The sequence below is a fragment of the Carlito syrichta genome, unplaced genomic scaffold (genome assembly GCF_000164805.1).
Source record: "Carlito syrichta isolate Samal-C Ts95f unplaced genomic scaffold, Tarsius_syrichta-2.0.1 Scaffold94802, whole genome shotgun sequence".
Lineage (NCBI taxonomy): Eukaryota > Metazoa > Chordata > Mammalia > Primates > Tarsiidae > Carlito > Carlito syrichta.
Window position 1 is genome coordinate 88,661 of NW_007038898.1, and position 6,421 is coordinate 95,081.

Below are 6,421 nucleotides of genomic sequence, written 5' to 3' on the forward strand. Positions count from 1 at the left end.
TTGCTTAAGTGGGTTCAGCTGCAGCCTGGGGACCAGATCTGTGGGCAGGGTTGGGTGGCAGTGCATTTGAGTGAGTGCTTGCAGAAAAGATTTCTAGATAAAGTTTCTGCACCAGCGAAGTCCAGTCACTGTCCCCGAAAGCTGGGATCAAGTCTTTGGGCCTCAGCTGACTTCACCTTCATTCTAGAAACAGCTAAGAAATCAGAAAAGTCTGTATACATGTGATGGAGAAAAGGACGCAGGCCTTTCTTATGCCTCCTTTATACATTTTGAATTGATTACCACGTGGATGTATTACCTGTTTTTTCTAAACTAAAAAACAAGTTTAGACTGGCCTCATGCCTGTAATCCCAGCACTTTGGGAGGCTGAAGTGGAACGGAGCTTGAGTCCAGGAATTCAAGACCAGCCTGGGCAATAGCAAAACTCCATCTCTACAAATTATCAAAAAATTAGCTGGGCACGGTGGCAGGTGCCTGTAGTCCCAGCTACTCAGGAGGCTGAGGTGGGAGGATCGCCTGAGTCCTGGAGGACGTGGCTTGATGAGCTATGATTGTGCCACTGCACTCCAGTCTGGATGACAGAGTGAGACCCCCAACTCAAAAAATAAATGAATTAATTAATGAAAGGGAAGGAGGCAGGAGAGCAGAGTGCCTGGAGGTGATTATTTAAATCAGTTATTTCTTCACATGTCTATTCTCTGCTGGAAATGGTGAGACCTCCTGGGGGCAGCCCTGATGACAGTGCCCAAGTTCAGCTTCACGTGTCCCACCCAGAAAAGAGAAGTGCTGTCCTCTCTGGGTAGACACTAGCAAGGCGCTTCAGAAGCTGCCAGAGGGCTGCAAAGCTGTAAAGATGAAGGTGAAACCGTGGCTCCACAGTGCGTCATCCCCTCAACCAGGAAAGAAGTGACAGGAGCAGCAGGTGCAGCCATCGCCCCGTCTTATCAGTAAGCCAACAGGGACCTCATAAAAGCCGGCCGTTCCCTGCACAGATGTTCCTTTTCATGGGACTCAGGGGGTGGGGTCTAACCTTTGCTGGAAAAACCTGGCTTTTGAAGAAAGCGACATTTCTTTTCGGGGGTGCAGGTGGCAGCCAGTCACCAGTCAGAGGGGTGAGGCCAGGAGCCCCATGAGGCCAAGACTACTGTGTGGGGCCCACACTGGGGCTCTGCTGCTGGGTCCTGCCTGGAGAAGGTTATGAGTAAAACCTGACAATACCCGCACCACAGCAGCAGAAGGGGACAGGGCCGCCACGGAGCCTGCAGTGATGCTCTAACATCGACCACTGTGAAAAGGGGAGGTGGAGTTGGAGGAGGGGATCTAACATGGAATGCTCAGTCTGTAATCCCAATACTTCGGAGGCCAAGGCGGGAGGATTGCTTGAGCTCAGGAGTTCAAAATCAGCCTAGGCAACATAGTGAGACCCTGTCTCTACAAAAAACTTAAAAAAAAGAAAAATTAGCTGGTTGTGGTGGCACATGCCTGTAGTTCCAGCTACTTGGGAGGCTGAGGCAGGAGGATCGTCTGGACCCAGGAGGTCAAAGCTAAGGTGAGCCATGATCATGCCACTGCACTCCAGCCTGGGCGGCAGAGTGAGACCCTGACTCAAAATCATCATCATAATAAATAAATAATAAGTAAATAAATGGAATGCTCAACTGCAAGCCATTTCCCTCAGTTCGTGTTCTCAGGTGGTGTCTGCTACAAGGTAGAAGGGGAAGAGCTCCTCCTCTGTGGGGTTCTAGGTAGGATAACGGTGCTTCCTTCCTCCATGACCAGGCACCAATAGTTCCTCAGGGCCAGCCTGCAGCGACATCACTGGAACAGGTGTCCACATTAGCACCTCGCGCTTTGCCAAAGCAGAAGCGGCCGGGGGCCAAGAGTGAAATTTGGTGGAAGGAATGAAGGCTGGATGCCATTCTCTCTGATTTTCGGGAAGGCCTCAGGTAATCCTTCTGCTTTTTAGCAGTCACAGAAGGAAACAGGACCAACCATTATTTTTTCATACCCACAGATAAGCAAGACATCGCATTATTCCTCCCACTCTGAGCCATGCCAACCTCTCTAAGGGTCCATAAATATTTTTATGTAAATATTTTTTACAAGGAAAATGAATAGATTCATTAACTCAAAATTTAATTGAGCATCTAATTGAGGGCTTGACATGCCTGACTTTTCCCAAATGTTAACCTGAGCCAGAACCGTTCTTATGAAAATTTGAACAATGCCAAGTGAACACACCTGACTGATGCTCCTGCAATATTTTCCCTTAATACTTACCAACCACTCTATTTTCATGTGGTTGGGGTTGGAGGTAGAAGTAACCAATTTCAAGCAGAAATATTTGTCAATTTCAGTTTCCTTTCTAATTCAGAAACAGCTTTCCTTTATTGTTTTGCATGGGGTGAGGAAAGGAATGCTCTAATTCGCATGCAGCGCATGCAGGCATATTACAGTTAAAGTCTTTTTTTTTCTTTCATTTTGAATCAGCAGTAAGATTCAGATTTAGAAAAACGCATCCTAGGCCTACAAAACTAAATGTATTTATTTTTTCATGCTGCATAGTTTTGTGAGTCTTTTAAAGATGTCTTTAATGATACATGACAAATTGAAGATTTAAAAAATGGATGATAACCTCATATTAGGCTTCTCAGTCTTAAAAGAATTTGCCAGGCGACAGGCCCAGGAAGTAGGAAAAAAAAATCTATTTCTTTTAGCAGCTGTCAAGCACTAACTATAATTATCTGTTCTGCTCTTAATCTGGTACGACATGGAAGGAGAGCTTACGACAGAAATGTGATAAACAGCATGATTTTTATCACTTACCAGAGGGACAATACAGACTGAGGAAAAGAGGAGTTTGACTAACTTATTTTCAAAAAATTTGGCAGAATTAGCCACCAGGCCCATCTGCCCCAATTCGGACAAGCTGGTGGCTTGATAGCACTGACAGGCTCTTGGGCCCAGCCTGCCCTGTCTCAGTGACTCCCCAGTGACAATGAGCACTCTTAGCTGTCCTCACAGCCAAAGCCTCCCCTGAGCCTGCCAGCTGACCACAGATGGAGAAGGCTAATGATGTCTTTAAAAATCCACGCTGTCAGCTTGACACGCTTCTATTGAAATGTTACACACTCATAAGCTTTGATCCACTAATTCTGCTTTCAAGAATTTATTCCACAGATAGACTCGACTATGCACCACTACAGGCAGGACGGTGTCTACTACAGCATTGTTATGATATAAGGACGGGCCAGGCACGGTGGCTCACACCTGTAATCTCAGAGAGGCCAAGGCAAGAGGATCACTCGAGGGCGGGAGTTCAAAACCAACCTGGTCGATGTAATGAGAGCCCATCTCTACAAAAAATAAAAAATAACTTTAAAAAATTAGCCAAGGCCGGGCACGATGGCACAAGTCTATAATCCTAGCACTTTGGGAGGCTGAGGTGAGTGGATTGCCAGAGCCCGTGGGTTCGAGATTAGCCCAGGCAACTTGGCGAGACCTCGTCTCTACAATAAACCAAAAAAATAAGCCAGGCATGGTAGTGTGCACTTGTAGTTTTGGCTACTTAGAAGGCTAAGGTGGAAGGATCGTTGGAGCCCAGCAGGTCGACGCTGGGGTGGCCGTGAGTGTGCCACTGCACGCCAGTTGGGCAACAGAGTGAGACTCCAGCTCAAAAATAAAAAATAAATGCTTGGGTACTCTAGCCCATGGGATTTCTCAGTTACAGACCAAGCAAGAGAGAAATGTGTGTGTTGCCTATTAATTAACCTAAGTTTTGGGTTTGTTTTATTTTTAGAGACAAGGTCTCACTCTGTCACCCAAGAGGAAGTGCAATAGTTCAATTATAGTTCACTACAGCCTCCAACTCCTAGACTCAAGTGATCTTCCCTCTTCAGCCTCCCAAGTAGCTGGGAATACAGGTGTGCACCATCATGCCCAGCAATTTTTTAAAAAATTTTTTGTAGAGACTGGGTCTCACATTGTTGCCCAGACTATTCTCAAACTCTTTGCCTCAAGCATTCCTCCCACCTCGTCCTTCCAAAGTGCTAGGATTACAGGCATGAGCCACTGTGCCTGGTCAATCCCTGCATTTTATTGTATGAAAAGAGAAGATTATGAAACAGCATCACATTCATTCACATATGTATGAAAGTATAGAAAGTCTCTAAGTAGAGAGAAGGCTGGAAAACTATAACAAAATGTTCACAGTGAGTTTAACCAGCTATGAAACTTTGGATAATTTTTGTGTTCTTTTTTGTATTCTACATTTCTTTAACTATTAAAATAAGAAAGTATCATTGCTACAAAAACAATAAGGCTATTTAAAAATAGTATTCAATTGGCCGAAGCAGAACAGAGAAGTTTGGAGTTCAGTTCCATTCCAAATTCAGGACTTTGTATGCTTTTCCTTGAGTATGATACTGGACTATGAGCTGTCGTTTTCTTGCTATAATCCTGAAGCAGTGACCTATACCAACAGATGTGGTGATTACAAATTCTCATGTGTCCTCTTTCCAGCAAGATGCTGAAAGTATGTAAAAGAGCCGGTGATATACTGTAAAGTAGGTGTCGCTGTAATGATCTCTCATATTCTTCATTTTGCTTTCATAGTACTTTTTGTTTGTTGTTTGTTTGTTTTGGTGTTTTTTGTTTGTTTGTCTTAGTCTGGGTGTCAGTCACCCAGGTTGGAGTACAGGGTCATGATCACAACTCACCGCTACCTTGACCTCCTGGGCTCAGGCAATCTTTCCACCTCAGCCTCCTTAATAGCTGGGACTAATAGCTGGGACTATACACGTGCCACCATGCCCAGCTAATATAGAGATGGGTCTCGTTGTGTTGCCCAGGCAGGTCTCAAATTCCTGAGCCCAAGCAATCCTCCCACCTTGGCCTCCTGAAGTGCTGGAGAAACCATATCTGAATTAAGAATGTAAGCTTCTCTAGTTGACAATCTCCTTTAAAATAAGAAGTACACAGGCAAAACAAAAAACAAAACCTAGCCGGGCTCGGTAGCTCAGCCTGTAATCCCACGCCTTTGGGAGGCTGAGATGAGTGGATTGCTTGAGCCCGCCGGTTCGAGACCCGCCTGGGCAGGCGAGACCTCATCTCTACAATTAATCAAAAAAATCAGCCGGGCGTGGTAGCGCATGCCTGTAATTCCAGCTACTGGGAAGGCTGAGGCGGAAGGATGGCCGGAGCCCAGCAGGTCGAGGCTGCGGTGGCCAGGAGCAGCCACTGTACTCTAGTCTGGGCGACAGAGTGAGACTCCAACTCAAGAAAAACCAACCAACCAATCAAACAAACAAACAAAACCCTAGTTGGATCATCAGGGTATGAGCAAGATCCATGTTTGAAGAAATATTTAAATGTCATAGGGCTACCCAGGCGTGGTGGCGCATGCCTGTGGTTTCGGTTACTTGGAAGGCTGAGGCGGAAGTATCACCTGAGCCCAGCAGGTTGAGGCTGTGGTGGCTGTAAGCATGTCTCTGTGCTCCAACCTGGGCAACAGGGTGAAACTCCAACTCAATAATTAATTAATTAATTAATTAATGTCATAGGGCTAGCCAGTTCTTGGTAATGTCCATTTCAGAACCTAGTCCCCCCACTGTCTAAGGAAGCATCAAGTCCCTTTTTTTAGGATTCACCCTGAATGTAAAGGTAAATTCTGAAGTGTAGTTACAATCCCCCAGATCTGGATGGGAGGGTTAGTTGTGCCCACAGGGCACTTCCTGGGGAGCTGTTTCAATAACTAAGATTCCTCTCAGGTAGAGTAGAGAGCTATCTCCTATCTAGTGACACTTCTGTTTTACCCTAAGATGATAACTTGAGACCTTAGGATGTACCCAACGTCCAGAAGCCTATCCCTAGGCGTTGTTTTCACCCAGATTCCATTTATTGAGCCATCTGAGTATGAATACATGTGTCCAGATTCCAAAATAGAAGAAAGCCCATCCAACCTAGGACACACAGATTACAAATCACTGCCAGGTACGGTGGCTCACGCCTATAATCCCAGCATTTTGGGAGGCCAAGGTGAGAGGAGTGCCTGAGCCCATGGGTTCAAGACCAGCCTGGGCCACTTGGCAAAACCTCATCTCTACAATTAAAAAAAAAATTAGCCAGGGGTGATGGCATGCCTGTGTTTCCAGCTACTTGGAAGACTGAGGCAAAAGGATTGCCTGAGTCCAGCAGTGGTCATGAGCATGCCACTGCCCTCCAGCCTGGGCGACAGAGTGAGACTCTGACTCAAAAACAAACAAACAGCCGGGCTCGGTGGCTCAGACTGTAATCCTGCGCCTTTGGGAGGCTGAGGTGAGTGGATTGCCTGAGCCCGCGGGTTCGAGACCCGCCTGGGCAGCGAGACCTCATCTCTACAATAAATCAAAAAATCAGCCAGGCGTGGTAGCGCATGCCTGTA